Raw genomic sequence first — 15138 nt, forward strand, 5'->3', positions numbered from 1 at the left:
TAGGGTTTTTGAATTACGGTTTCAAATTAGGGTTTAATCATAAACACCTAAAACTAATTGATTTTAATTGTTAAATACCTATTTCTTTAAGAGAAATGGTCTAAGGGTACATAAAGAAGTCAAAGACATCCTATTCTAACCCTAAACACAAATTTACAAAACATTCACAAAGTTCTATAAAAGAAATAATCAAAACAAAAGATTTTTAGCTGATTTTTTCAATATGAAATACATGTTTTTGAGTTAATTTTTAAATAAAGAAAAATTAAATATTTTTGGGAATTTAAAAATTGTATGAAAATACACAAAATAATTAAATCACACAAAAAATAAGGAGTGAAAAAGATTAAATTTCCTATTTTTCATGATTTTTCAAAGTTGTGAAGGAAATTAAATAAACAACTGATAAAAAGGTTGGAAATGTGGAGACTAAGGCTTGAACCCACACACCCTTGGTCATTACACAAAACATACACCACTGAGCCAACTCGCGTGTAGTGATAATAGGCCCATCTCATTTCAATACCTATTAAAACAAGTTGAAAATGTTAAAAATAAAAAAGGAACAAAAGGTCTGGGGCGATGGGGATTCGAACCTCAGACCTAAGGGTCACACTTCACACACAAACATAAGTTACCAACTGAGCCAGAACGATTAGTCGTTCATATAATGCGCTCCATTCAAAATAAAATAAACAAAGTTTCAGAAATTCAAATTTCCCTCCACCAACTTCATCTTCTTCGTGAAGAAGAACAACAACAACATCAATGGTGGATTTTCCAACTTGGTCAAATCTCAATCAATTTTAAAAAAGTAAAACACTAACTTGATCAGAATTTTATCACGAATTCAACCATGTAATTAACTCATACTAATTCAACTTAAAACTCATGAATTTCTAGATTTCACTCAAGAACCCTAAAATACAAAATTAAAATTAAATGCTCAAATCAAACAATTAAGCCCCAAGAGTTTAGGCTACTATTCCCTACAAGTTTCTGAACAAAATGGTATCAGGAATTGCAAGGAACAATGCTTAAACAAGTATGCTCGATTTCAAGAAAAATACCTATGAAAATGGAATTTTGATCCTATGTTAGAGGTGTTGCAGGGATTGCTTTAAGGATCTGGAAAGCTTCAGGGACCTTCAAGGAAGCTTTTGGAATGCTCAGCAAGCTTTGATCACCAATCCTTCTTCAAACTCGATACCACCTACAAACACAAAAAGTTGTGCCTAGAACTTAATGTTCTAGGTGTTACATATTTGAAATAGGTGTTTGGGTAGCTTATATATGTGATATAGAAGGTATCTAACACAAAAAATTCAAGAACGCACGAGCCAATTTCAAAATCCAAACTTTGGTTCAAAGTAACACTTTAATGGAATTTTGAATGGTGATTTCTGGTTCAAGGATTTTGGTAAGTGTTTAGAGGTTATGGATAGTTTCTATATGTGATATAGAAGCTATTTGGAAGGTTAATTTGGTTGGTAAGTGTTTGGTTTGGATTTTGGTAAGTTATGAGCTTGAAAGAAGCTTTAATGGAGGTAAAAATGTGATTTTTGGTTAGGGGGCCTTTGAGAGGTTAAGGAAGGTATGGACAGCTTCTAAATGATGTTTAGAAATTGTCTAAACCATTGGTTGATACCCAGAATTGCTTGAACTCAAAATGGCCTATAAAATGCAAAGATAGGAAAATGAGAATTTCAAGTGAGGTATTGACTTGGAGAATTCTAGTGTATTTGATCAAGGGAGTGATACTCTCTATTTATAGGCAAGGATTAGGGTTTGTGGAGGGAAAAACTTCAGAGTTTTAAGCTCACATGTGATCTTTGTACCTCTTTGCTTGTTTCTGAAAAAATGAGAAAGTTATGGTTTCAATGGAAGGTTCAAACTTTAAGCATGCTTGCAAGGACATTGATATGATCTTAGAGAGCTTGCTTGTTGGATTTTTGTTGCTTTTGCTGCAGAGGAGACATGGGGGAGGCTCAAGGAGAGTGGACTTTGCAAAGAAATGCTTTTCTAGAATGGAAGTGTAACCTTTATGCCATTAATGGAATGATCACTTGGATAATGTCTTAAACACTTGGATTATAGCTCAAAAGCAAGTGTAATCTTCTGACTACTTGGAACAAGTTATATGGTCTGCAAGAAAGGAATATTTGCATTTGAAATGGTTTTGGTTCATAACTTCTTCATCTTCATTCTTGAATTCAAGTGTTCATGGTGCCTTCTTCACAAAATCATATCTCATTGATCAAGCCATGGATTTTCATGCTATTGGTCTCTTTGTAAATCCCTTTCTACATACTTCAATTCACTAGTTAAAAGTTTCCTCAAACTCTTTTTGGATCATGGAGAAAAAAGGGCTTAAAGTTAAGAAAAAACTAGGTGAAAACACTTAGAATTTTTCCAAGTTTTTTAGACATAAACCTTCTTAATCCAAAATCTCTCAAAATAATCACTTTTAGCCAAAAGTTGCATTGTGCTAATTTGTTTGTTTTGTCAAGATCTACAACTTCCATGTTTGGAGATTTTTGAGTTTGTAGGCAAAATTTGAAGTTCCCAAAATTAGGTCAAAATTCACTTAAAACCCTAGTTTCGAGTTTTGTTGACTTTTTGATTCTTGATGAATTATTTGAATTTTCTTTGATCAAATGTCTTAAATATCCATATGATGATTATTTGGATCCTTAAAAGTCCGTAGTTGACCATTTTTCTCAAAAGTCAAAGGTTGACTTGCACAGTTGACTTTTTCCAAATGAACTGTATTTTTGTAATTTTCATATGAATCAAGATCTCCTCTTCAAATGAATGATGTGAATGGACTATAATGTTTATTTGGTTTCCCTTGAATCATAGTTTGGGTCTTGGAGCCATGTCCTGATTAAAAGTCAACACTCTAGTGTAATTAGGTCAAAAACCCTAATTGGAGCCTCTAGTGAATTTGAAGTTGATTGGTCTTGCATTGAACTATCCTTGGAATTTGATATTGGTTAGAGGATCCTTGTGGGCCTTAAAACCCTAATTTGCCCAGCCTTCTCTTGATCAGTCTCATATCTTGAGGTACAAGCAACAAACAACAATTTTTTGTATTTTTGTTAACAAATGATAAATGCATGATGATTATGATGATAATGATGATCCTAATATTTAAAATATGGTGGGATATCAGTGGTAAAAAATTGGGGTACAACAGCTGCCCCTATTTAAGTTCCTGATACCTGATGAGGGGAAGATGGAATCTTCGTCTCAACACAGTAGGAGGGACTTAAATACAAAAGATAGCACAATTTTGGACCTTGAGAGCCCACATGCATGATATGAAAACAACATATTTTTTGATTTTTATATGGAACAAACAAACAACATCCTTCCTTTAAATTGGGAGAATGGAACAGATCTACTAGGGATATGTAATGAACATTCCATGACTATTAGAGAGAAGAACAATGTAACAGAATTTGGTAAACTCTGGATTTTACAAGACAAGGTTTAATCTTCTCCATTGGCTGCATTCTCACGCCGGAGAAGGAGATCAATAGGCTTCCTCAATGAATTGTCTCATACGTTGGGGAGACTCACCATTCACAAAGGAAAGAACCAACTTTAACATGAATTGTCTCGACGCTGGAGAGACTGACCATTCATAATAACTTCAACATGAACTGTCTCGACGCTGGAGAGACCAATCATTCATAACATTTAGGTTCTTCAACAGACTATCTTCATCGTCTATTGTGAATCTTCTATAGTGAATTGTCTTCTTACACTGATACTAATCACTTGCAAAATTAGGTTCTTCAACAGACTGTCTTCATTATCTTGAGAAGGCTAACCATCTATTGTGAAACTTATATAGTGAACTGTCTTCTTACACCAAGAGACTAATCAATTGCAAAATTAGTTTCTTCAACAAACTGTCTCATCATCTTGAGAAGGCCAACCATCTATCGTGAAACTTTTATCATTCCCAAACTTCTCTACTGGAAACATTTTTCTTGCTCCGTAGAGACGGTCATCTTCTTTCAAGAAGGAAATTAGGGACACACAAGCTGCTCAAATAAAGAGACCATTACTTGTTGTCGGGTAATAAATGCAATAACAGTTGTGGGGAATATAAATCCAACTTTCTGGAGAACCAAAAACATGTTCATGTTTGAAAATATCAGGTCTTCAATCATGCACAATAAATGCACTCTGAGAATCCAGGATTCGCTGATCCAAATAATCATATCTGCTGGAGACAACGTTCAAACCAAGACAGAGTTACAATGAAACACCAAACAAGACATTTCCCATTGAGGAACAATCTCAAAATGGGGGTTCATCCTATCTATATATAGGTGCATAAGCTAAAACAAGATCTTCCAATGAGGAACAATCGTATCGGGGAAACACAAGGATATGGGTCTTTCTTCCTAAAGTTGACGCTTAAGTGGAAAGAGTAAAGACATTGCTTAGGGAATAATAAGCTTATCATATCATTAAGATGCAAATGATGCCCATGAATATATGATGCATGAATGCATGAGTGCATAAGTGAGTGTTATGTGCATACTGAAAAAACTAACATATAATAAGATGACCACACTGGGAAATGACAACACCAAGGTATATACTCGCCCGATCGTCAACAACATCTTATGTCAGGGATGCAGATCCTGCAGGGGAAGAGAATACTCTTCAAATCAATCTTCTTTGTTCATTTTGAGAAGAAAACCCATTCTTGGGAAGCATATTTCGAGAAGAAAACCCATCTTTGGCTGGAGACAACTTGTGTCAAGACCTAGATGTTTTGTGGGGATAAAATCTGTTGGTGTTTTCGTTTCTTTCCTTGAGAACCAACTCTTCTAGGGACTCTGGGTCAACCTTCTGTATTCAATAGTTTTAAGAAAACGTTCTATCTTTTCATTTATTTTGAAAAACAATTTTGACTTTGTTTCAAATCTCTTAATTTTAAAAACAATATTTGCAAGATAGGATAAAATAAGAATTCCAAGAAATGAGATAAGGCTCGAATTTTCATTAATGGAATGGTAGTCTGCGAACGGCAAGACCCCATAGATTATAAATTTTGAAAAGGGTAACTTTTACAGGAAATGGTACACTAAAAGACAATGATCACTAGTCTCCCTATCAACTTTGAATATCAAGCGTACGTTGACGTCGGTTGAGAGTCTTCATAAAATCTCTAGGATTGTTAGGTGATACCGGATGTGGTTACTTGCCATATTCCCTAATTTTTGCATGAATTGCCTTTGCAGGTTTTCAATTCATCGGGATGATTATCTCTTTTTATTGTCTCTAATTTTGCCTGGACCGCCTTTTCAGGTTTTTAGTCCACCGAGACGCTCATTTTTGCCTAAGTCACCCTTTCAGGTTTTCAACTTAGCGAGCTATTCTTTTTTCCTTTTTTAGGCGAAGTATTTCTTGACCATATCGGTATTCACGGGACATGGGAATTCTTCACCATCCATAGTCGTAAGAGTCAAAGCACCACCTGAGAAGGCCTTCTTGACAATGCATGGGCTTTCATAATTGGGAGTCCATTTGCCCCTGGGATCTAATTGAAAAGGCAATATCTTCTTGAGCACGAGATCTCCTTCCTTTAATCTCCGAGGTCTGACTTTCTTGTCAAAGGCTCTCTTCATTCTTTCTTGGTAAAGCTGACTGTGGCATAATGCGGTCATTCTTTTTTATTCAATAAGATTCAACTGATCATATCTAGCTTGACACCATTCAGCTTCTGATAACTAGGCTTCCATCAAGATCCTTAATGAGGGAATCTCAACCTCTATCGAGGGTACGGCTTCCATGCCATATACAAAGGAGAAAGGTGTTGCTCTTGTTGAAGTGCGAACTGTAGTACGGTACCCATGCAGAGCAAGAGGGAGCATTTCATGCCAGTCTTTGTAAGTCACAACCATCTTATGGACAATCTTCTTAATATTCTTGTTAGCTGCTTCTACCGCCCCATTCATCTTTGGAAGGTAGGGAGAGGAATTGTGATTCTCAATCTTGAACTTACCATATAACTCTTTCATCATCTTGTTGTTCAGATTGGAACCATTATCAGTAATGATTCTGTTGGGTATGTCGTAGCGACAAATGAGATTGTTCTTGATAAATCTTACTACCACTTGTCGAGTAACGTTTGCGTAAGAGGCGGCTTCGACCCATTTGGTGAAGTAATCAATGGTGACCAAGATGAAACGGTGTCCATTTGAAGCCTTTGGTTCAATCATTCCAATCATATCAATTCCCCACATAGAGAAAGGACATGGAGAAGAAATAACGTTGAGAAGCGTTGGAGGCACATGGATCTTATCAGCATAGATCTAGAATTTGTGGCACTTCTTCATATATCTGTAGCTGTCAGATTCCATTATCATCCAGTAGTAGCCTGCTCTCAGTATCTTTCTTGTCATTGCATGTCTATTGGCATGAGTTCCGAAAGATCCTTCATGAATTTCTTGCATTAATTGGTTTGCTTCGTGTCTATCCACGCATCTGAGCAATACCATGTCAAAATTCCTCTTGTAGAGCACATCCCCAGTCAGGAAGAAATTACCAGACAATCTTCTCAAAGTTCTTCTGTCTTTTCTAGATGCCCCAGGTGGGTACTCTTGTTTTTGTAAGAAGACTTTAATGTCATAAAACCATGGCTTGTCATCTGTGAATACATGAGCCAGCCTATCCAGGCGCATGATTTTAATTTGAGGAGTTTCATTTGCAAACTTCACTTGATACATGGAAGCTAGAGTGGCCAATGCATTTGCCATTCGATTTTCCTCACGAGGTATGTGATGGAACTCAACTTTGTTGAAGAAGGTCAGTAGTCTTCAGGCATAATCTCTGTAAGGAATTAAACCAAGATGACGGGTTTCCCATTCTCCTTTGATTTGATTAATAACTAGAGCAGAATCTCCATACACATCAGAATCTTGATTCTAAGATCAATGGCTTCATATAATCCCATGACACAAGCTTCGTATTCTGCCATATTATTGGTGCAATCAAACATTAGTCTTGCAGTAAATGATACGTGAGAACCTTGTGGCATAAAAATGATTGCCCCAATTCCTCTACCATAAGTACTAACAGCCCCATCAAATATCAAACCCCATCGGGATTCAGGATCAGGTCCTTCTCCATGTAAAGGTTCTTCATAATATTTTGATTTGAAATACATGATCTCTTCATCTGGGAATTCGTCTTGCAAGGATTGATCATCATCAATAGGTTGAGAGGTTAAATGATCGGCTTAAACACTTCCTTTTATGGCTTTTTGGGCACGATATTGGATTTCGTACTCTGATAATAACATCTTCTAGCAGGCAATTCTTCCAGTCAAAGCAGGTTTCTCAAATAAGTATTTGATTGGATCCATTTTGGATATGAGATATGTCGTATGAGTCAACATGTACTGCCTTAGCCGGCGAGCAGCCCATACAAGAGTGCAGCAAGTTTTCTCGAGCAGTGAATAGCTTATTTCACAGTCGGTATACTTTTTGCTCAAGTAATAAATGGCATACTCTTTTCGACCAGACTCGTCTTGCTGACCTAGGACACATCCCATAGAATCTTCGAGTATGGTCAAATACATGATCAAAGCTCTTCCTTCCATCGGAGGGCTCAAAATTGGAGGTTCCAACAGGTATTCTTTGATATCATCAAAAGCTTTCTGGCATTCTTCTGTCCATTTACACTTTTGATCCTTGCGGAGAAGCTTGAAGGTTGGTCCACAAGTTGCAGTCATGTGAGAGAAAAATCTGGAGATGTAATTCAATCGTCCAAGAAATCCTCTAACATGCTTTTCTGTTTTTGGAGGAGGCATTTCTTGAATGTCCTTGACTTTATCGAGATCGACTTCAATACCTCTTTGGTTGATGATGAAATCTAGTAGTTTTCTAGAGCGGGCACCAAATGTGCACTTACTTGGATTCAGACGCAGCTTGTATTTTCTCAAACGCTGGAATAAATTTAAATGGTGCCCCATATGTTCTTCTTCTGATGCAGACTTGGCAATCATGTCATCCACATAAACTTCAATTTCTTTGTGAATCATATCATGGAAGAGAGTCGTCATGGCTCTTTGATAAGTTGCTCCAGCATTCTTCAGACCAAACGGCATTACACGGTAACAAAACATGCCCCAGGGTGTGATAAAAGCTGTTTTTCTATATCTTCAGGTGCCATCATGATTTGATTGTAACTTGAGAATCCATCCATAAATGAGAAGACTTTAAACTTAGCAGTGTTATCCACCAGCATATCAATGTGGGGTAGCAGGAAATCATCTTTTGGACCTGCTCTATTTAAATCCCTGTAATCAACACACATTCTGATTTTTCCATCCTTTTTGGGAACGAGCACTATGTTGGCCAACCATTGAGGATATTCTGATGTGACGAGGAAAGCGGCATTGATTTGCTTATGTACCTCTTCTTTGATCTTGTCTGCGATATCTGGATGAGTTCTTCTTAATTTTTGCTTGACATGCGGACATTCTGGCTTTAATGGTAATATGTGCTTTACAATAGTGGTATCCAACCCAGGCATATCTTGATAGCTCCAAGCAAAGACATCCATATATTATTTCAACAAATCAACCATTCTCCTTTTGACGGTTGCTTCTAACAATGCCCCAATTCGCACTTCTCTTTTCTCTTCTTCAGTACCCAAATTGATTACTTCCAAAGGCTCTTTGTGCGGCTCAATGATCTTTTTCTCGTGCTCAAGTAGACGGGAGATCTCTTCTGGGATTTCTTCGCTACTTCCTTCCCCAGCTTCGTACACAGGGTATTCAAAATTGGGAGGGGGCCTAGGATCATTGTTTTCAGCGGGTTTATCAAGAGATAATATGTACATGATTTATGTTTTACTTTTTAGGAACAAAGAAAAAGGTGTATGTGCAAAATTGAAAAACAAATTTTAATTGATTTTATGGGTTTTTTAGATGTTACGATTTTCAAAAAAAGATAAACGATAAATTAAAAGGGAAGCAAAAATTGCTTTTTTATTAATAATTTGAACCAAAGCCCTACATAAGCTCACTTTTGTCTTGGGCAGAACAAAAGGAATTATTTTAAACAGCACGACACATTACTCTTTCACCTTGGGCAGAGCAAAAGGTTTTTTTTAAGGACAGAAAATTACTTAGACTCATGAACAACAGCAGAGATGCTGGCGAAAGTCCAGTTGGAGTTGTCCTCTCTACGCGTCACGAAGCTTGAACACTCTGGAACATCTTCAATGATAGCAGCTATGTCTTGTTTATCTGGGTTGATGTAGCCAGCACTTTGAAAGGTCTCATGCAGAGTCTTGCTGCGGCTTCCATACTCAGGTTCTTTTCCTTTTGACTTTTGGGATGTGAATCCTAGACCACTTTTGTTCTTGTTGGTGGGAAGCTCAATGACTTGCTCCCATCCTTCATATGACCCTTAGGAAAATACTTGTTGGGCATCTTTCCAGGATGAAATAGACGCACTAACTTTCTTTCCGTATTCAGGATTAACAACTCCCAAAGTTTGGAACTGAGCTGTAATTTCTTCAATGTTAGGAACAGAGGATAGTTGACAATCAAACATAGTCTTCTCTTCATAAACAGTTATTAATTTGTCCTTCAGAGGGTATTTCAACATCTGGTGAAGAGTGGAAGGGACAACTCTAGCACTGTGAATCCAAGGTCTTCCCAATAAACAGTTGTAAGCAGGATAAATTTCCATCACTTGAAAGGTGATGTCAAAGTCATGAGGTCCAATGCGGATTGGTAGATCAATTTCTCCAATCAAAGTGCGCGGGAACCCCTCAAAAGCCAGTACGCTAACTCCATTTATTTTAAAAGGTGCCCCTTGATAGGATAATCTTTCCAAGGTGCATGGCATAATGTTCAGAGATGAACCAGCGTCTACCAATACATCTGTTAAAATGTTATCTTCATACTTTGTTGATATGTATAGGTCACAATTGTGCTTCAGAATCCTTTGAGGAACTTCTCGCATCATACTGTCAAGTGGACCATATGTCATCTTTTCTTAAATGTAATTATGTCCTTTTCTTCCTTTGATTTCTTCATCTAGCAAACCCAAACCTATCAGAGTCAGAATGTCTTCTTGTAGATTAGCACAACCTCGCGTGCCTCCTTCACAAGCGGGACAACTATCATGGCTAAAGTCAATCAATCCGTTTTGGACCCATACTTCGTGTATCATTCGTAAGGATCCGCGTACAGTGCGAACATCGGGCACATACTTCACTATAGAACATTCCCCAATCATGTTGACATTTTCTCATCCCTATCTCAGAGAATCTGGATCAGTCCTTAATCCATGAGACTTTGAATTCCTGCTTTTACTAGTGCACATCCTCAGAGATTTCTGAAGCAGATTCGACAAGAGCCATAATTGTGTCGAGTTAAACCTCCCATCACCCACAAGGTGGCGTGCATTTGTATTATGTCACATCTTAACAGGGGTACATCATAAACTTGGTATTGGCTAGGACAGCCATGTACCATGTTAACAGAGTGGACTTCTTCATCCCTTTTCTTTCTTGATATGTTGATAATTCCTCGGTCTAGTAATTTCTGAAGGTCTTCAACTACGAGAGTTCATCCACGAATTATGTTGGAACATATTGGACAAGCATTATAGTCATGCAGAGGAAAGTAGTCAAGTTCACACAAGACAGCGTGCATATTCACCAAGGATTGAGTTGACTCACAAACATCATGTATGTATTCATAACCGGATTGAGTCTAGATTGCATTGACAGTCTCATGGTTGGGAAGTGGATTAACTTGAACATTAGGATTGACATCCTTGAAGGTGAGCATGTTGCTTCGGACCAGTTTTTGCACTTCACTCATGAGAGGGTAACAATTTTACACAGTATGACCAGGAGCATTCTTGTGGAAAGCACAGTGAGAATCTGCCTTGTACCAAAATAATGGATTAGCAGGAGGAGAAGGAGGATCCCTCAGTTTAACTAGATTTTTCTGAAGTAGCTTAGGAAGCAATTCCGTATAAGTCATCGGAATAGGACCAAAAGATGGATATTTCCGTTGTTGATTTTGTTGAGGAGCCTGTTGTCGAGGTTGTTGAGGCTGAGGTTTCTGCACATTTTGTGGCGGAGCTTGGCTAACAATTGGAGTCACAGCAACAATCTGTTGTGGTTGGTACCGTCTTTTCCTTCCTCTTGAGATGTCACTCATAGTTTCTTCCTTTTTCTTGGCAAAGTTACTAACTAATCTTTTGACGCCACCACTAGATAGTGATGAACTGGCTTCTTTGATCAGGCGACCTTCTCGGATACCTTCTTTAAGTCGCATCCCCGTGTTTATCATTTCAGTAAAGTCATTGGGAGCGCTTCCTACCATCTTCTCGTAATAAAATGTGCTTAGTGTCTTAAGGAACACTTTGGTCATTTCTTTTTCTTTCATTGGAGGAATAATTTGAGCAGCTAGTTCACACCATCTTTGCGCGTACCCTTTGAAAGACTCTTTTTCTCTTTGGGACATAGCACAAAGTTGATCTCTGTCCGGTGCCATATCAATGTTGTATTTGTACTTTCTGATGAAAGCTTCCCATAGGTCATGGAAAGTACGGATGTGAGTACTATCCAAACCCATGTACCACTTCAAAGCAGCTCCAGATAAGCTATCTTGAAAGTAGTGAATTAACAAGCGTTGATCTTCCGTGTGCATGGACATTTTCCTTACATACATGATCAGATGACTATGAGGACAGGAATTCCCTTTGTACTTCTCAAATTCTGGGAGTCTGAACTTGATCGGAACTCTGACATTCGAAACCAAGCATAAGTCATTTACTTCTTTTTCAAATAGATCTTTTCCCCTAAGGGCCTTGATCTCTTTTGGCATTTCGAGAAATTGGACTTCAAATTCTTCCAATCTTCCCATGCCTTCAGAAGTAACACCATGGAAAATTTGTTCCTTTTGGACAGGTGTTGCATCCCAAAATTTGCCCTCCTAATTTTAATGCTAATTGGCTTAAGCATCGCATTCAGCTTCATACCTTCATTAGGTCACTTAACATATCACGCATTCATCCAACAATAAAGCTTGGCATTGGATCATTGGTCATGGAAATTAGGGTTTTTATCCCTTATGCTTGAGATTAACACGTTGTTTTGGCTAAGGATCAAGAATTAGGGTTTATTTCCCTATGATTGAGTTCATCAAGGTTTTTCAACTGAGGTCAACTGAATTGGGGTTTGCTCTTGGAGTTTAAAAATGGTAATGCTACTTCAATTATGATTGGCGCATAATTATTGGTATGGTAAGTCATTGGCATTGGGTTTCATGCAAGAATTTGAGGCGAAGATAATGTGTAATGGATTATTATTAAAGTTAAGGTGCTTTGGCAAGAGCTTTGACTTTTGGTGACTTTTTGATCGAAATCATCTTTAGACTACTTTGGGGTTTTCATCTTAATTTTAATATCATCTGATTCAAGAGTGCAAAGATTGGAGAATTGGAAAATTTGAATCAAATGTGAAATGGAAAGGCAAAATACAATTACTTGGATTACAAGTTTCATTTTGGTTCATAGTCCTACAAAGTTTACACAAAGAAAGAAAGGGGACTACAGTAAATTACAAGTTATACATTTTTACAATGGTTGACTTTTTGGTCAACAGTTGACTTTTGGTCAACTGTTGACCACTGACTCTGTTGACCAGACCATGACCAAGTGACCTCTTGACTTTCATGTCACCTATCACTAAACTATTATTCCTAAGCTTCAAGCTTCATTATCTTCCAATTTTTAACCCATCTTCCTTTTTCTCCAATTCTTCTAGTCAATCACCACTTTCCATTCATAAACACTTCAAGATGAGTCAATCATGCCCTGCATTAATAAGACCAGCCAGTGTATTCACTTCAGACTGAAACCAAAAAAAAAAAAAAAAAACAATACATACATCATTTAAATTCAGTTCAAATGATGCAGCAAACCATCAAATAACTACAAAAAACTTATAAGAGAGAAACGCTCTAACTCCTAGCTGCAGCCCCATGTACATCATTGACCAACCCAATTCTAAACCATCCTCATGACAACCCTGCATTTATCATCAAATATACATTAGTTCATTACATGCTAAACACCTCTACCAAGTCAAACTTTCTGTCTAATTTAATTGTATACCACCTACAGGTCGGTTTCAGTCCTTACCGGTTAACAATAACATTTCACCAGTAACCTAGCTGCTCCATCAGTGTGCTAACAGCCTTTTGCATACCAACCCATCCGTGCACAATTCCTCAATAGCCCAATACATTCAAAACCAATTATACCTTCATTCAATTCACAATCCAAAGCTGACACCACATTTAATTATTTTTGCAAATTCAGTCAACAACAAAAAGCGTTCAATACCAACACCAAAAGTCGCATCAGTACTGCAAAAACCAAGCAGTTCAGAATTCATAACATAGAAGCAGGCATACATTATGAGGAGATCAAAAAGAAAAGTGAATAAAACAGACCCCTGGTTCACAATATAACCAAGCCGCACGCGTCGAACCGAACCAAAAGCTCCCTGCAAAACAAGCTTTCATTCAAATACTAACAGAAGAAACCACACACATTCAAAATTAGTACATAACTAGGATAGCCCTGCATAAATAAATAAACCGGTCCAGCAATTTCCAGCTCTGCGCCATAAGAAAACCGAACCTTCAACTGAAACAGAAAATAAACCTCCTATCTACTAATTCTTAATTGTCAAAAACCACTTGTAGCTAACCTAACTGTTTCTTAACCAACTAATTTCTACTAACTAGATAAGATTTTTAACAGGTCATTAACTAGGAGTTAACACAATCATAACAGCTTAACAGATTTAGTTACCTAACTATAACTAACATAACAGATTTCTAACCTCCAAAAATATCAGCAACTAACAAATAACTAATTCTCAAACATGTAACAAACTCTTATAACCACCATAACCAATTCTTAACAGATTTCTAACCGAATCTGCCAACTCATTCACTCACATAACTAACCAGTTCTTAACAGCTCAATCCTCACCCTTCAATTCATAACAGTTCAGATTTTCTCACCATCTTCAACCAACCCTCTGTATAATCAAACTTCCCTCCAATTCAGAAGTCTCTACGCACCATTCATCTTCAATCACTCTCAGTTCCATTCCCTACATTCAAAGCTTCTTCATTAACCTCTTCAGAGCATTGATCAAGCTCTGAAAGAGGTGAAGCATAGCCTCGCGCACTCTCTCTGAGTCCCCATCATCCCCCAATTCAACCTCAATCTCTCTACTCTATCAGCCTCACACTCTAATCTCACGCAACCTAATAACAATAACAACTCAAGAATTTCAGAAATCCAACGCACAAAGAAGAAGAAGGAAAAATGATAAACATGAGCTAACAAGTAATCGAGACGTACCTGAAGAAATTCTCCGCTTGATGCGTTTATTTCGCACAAGTTTGCTTCGGTTCCTCCTCTCTGGTCTTCTGTTCCATCGTCCTCGATCGTCATCCCAGGTAAGCTCACATATCATTCATTCCTCATCTTTATGTATCGTTGTCATTTCTCCAATCGTCTCCCAATTTGAGCGAAGCTGAGGCAGAGAGAATAGAGAAATTGAAGACGAGAGTGGACAAGGTGCGACGAGTTCATGGTGGTGTTAGGAATCTCCGATCGGAGATGGAGAGGACGCCGCCGCGAGATTCTTGAGAGAAGGGATTGGGATCGTCGTTTTTGATTAACCCTAGCCCTTTTTTTGGTTCATTTCAATTTCTTCTTTTTTATTATTTATTAATTAACAAATGAATTAATTAAGTTAATGGAAAATGTTGATAGGAATTAAGTCTCTGATTAATTGTCATTAATTGCTGATTAACATTAATTCTGAAAATCTATGGATCAAACACAATACACATGGGCCGGATCGCTAGTGCACCCTCCTTATGGCCCATCGCCCGTTTTGGCATAAGAGAATCTAAACAAACAAAAAAATCAATTAGGCCACATGAAATGACTACTACACCCTCCCTAAGCCCATGCCATCGTTTTTGGCAAACAAAATCTGTAACAAAAACTCTCTGCGGGGCCACCAATACCCTTGGGCCCAGCGCCT

At 37.6% G+C, this 15138-nt stretch overlaps 1 long non-coding RNA gene across 1 annotated transcript; it reads right to left on the minus strand.

The window, feature by feature from the left end:
* Window positions 1-12241: 12241 nt before the first annotated feature.
* Window positions 12242-14815, minus strand: LOC131599497 (uncharacterized). Its single transcript, XR_009282807.1, has 4 exons — window positions 14445-14815; window positions 13520-13572; window positions 13206-13432; window positions 12242-13092 (listed from the first exon to the last, which is right to left on the minus strand). It is a non-coding gene; the product is annotated as an uncharacterized LOC131599497 (long non-coding RNA).
* Window positions 14816-15138: the final 323 nt, after the last annotated feature.

The sequence above is a fragment of the Vicia villosa genome, linkage group LG4 (genome assembly GCF_029867415.1).
Source record: "Vicia villosa cultivar HV-30 ecotype Madison, WI linkage group LG4, Vvil1.0, whole genome shotgun sequence".
NCBI classification, from domain to species: Eukaryota; Viridiplantae; Streptophyta; class Magnoliopsida; order Fabales; family Fabaceae; genus Vicia; species Vicia villosa.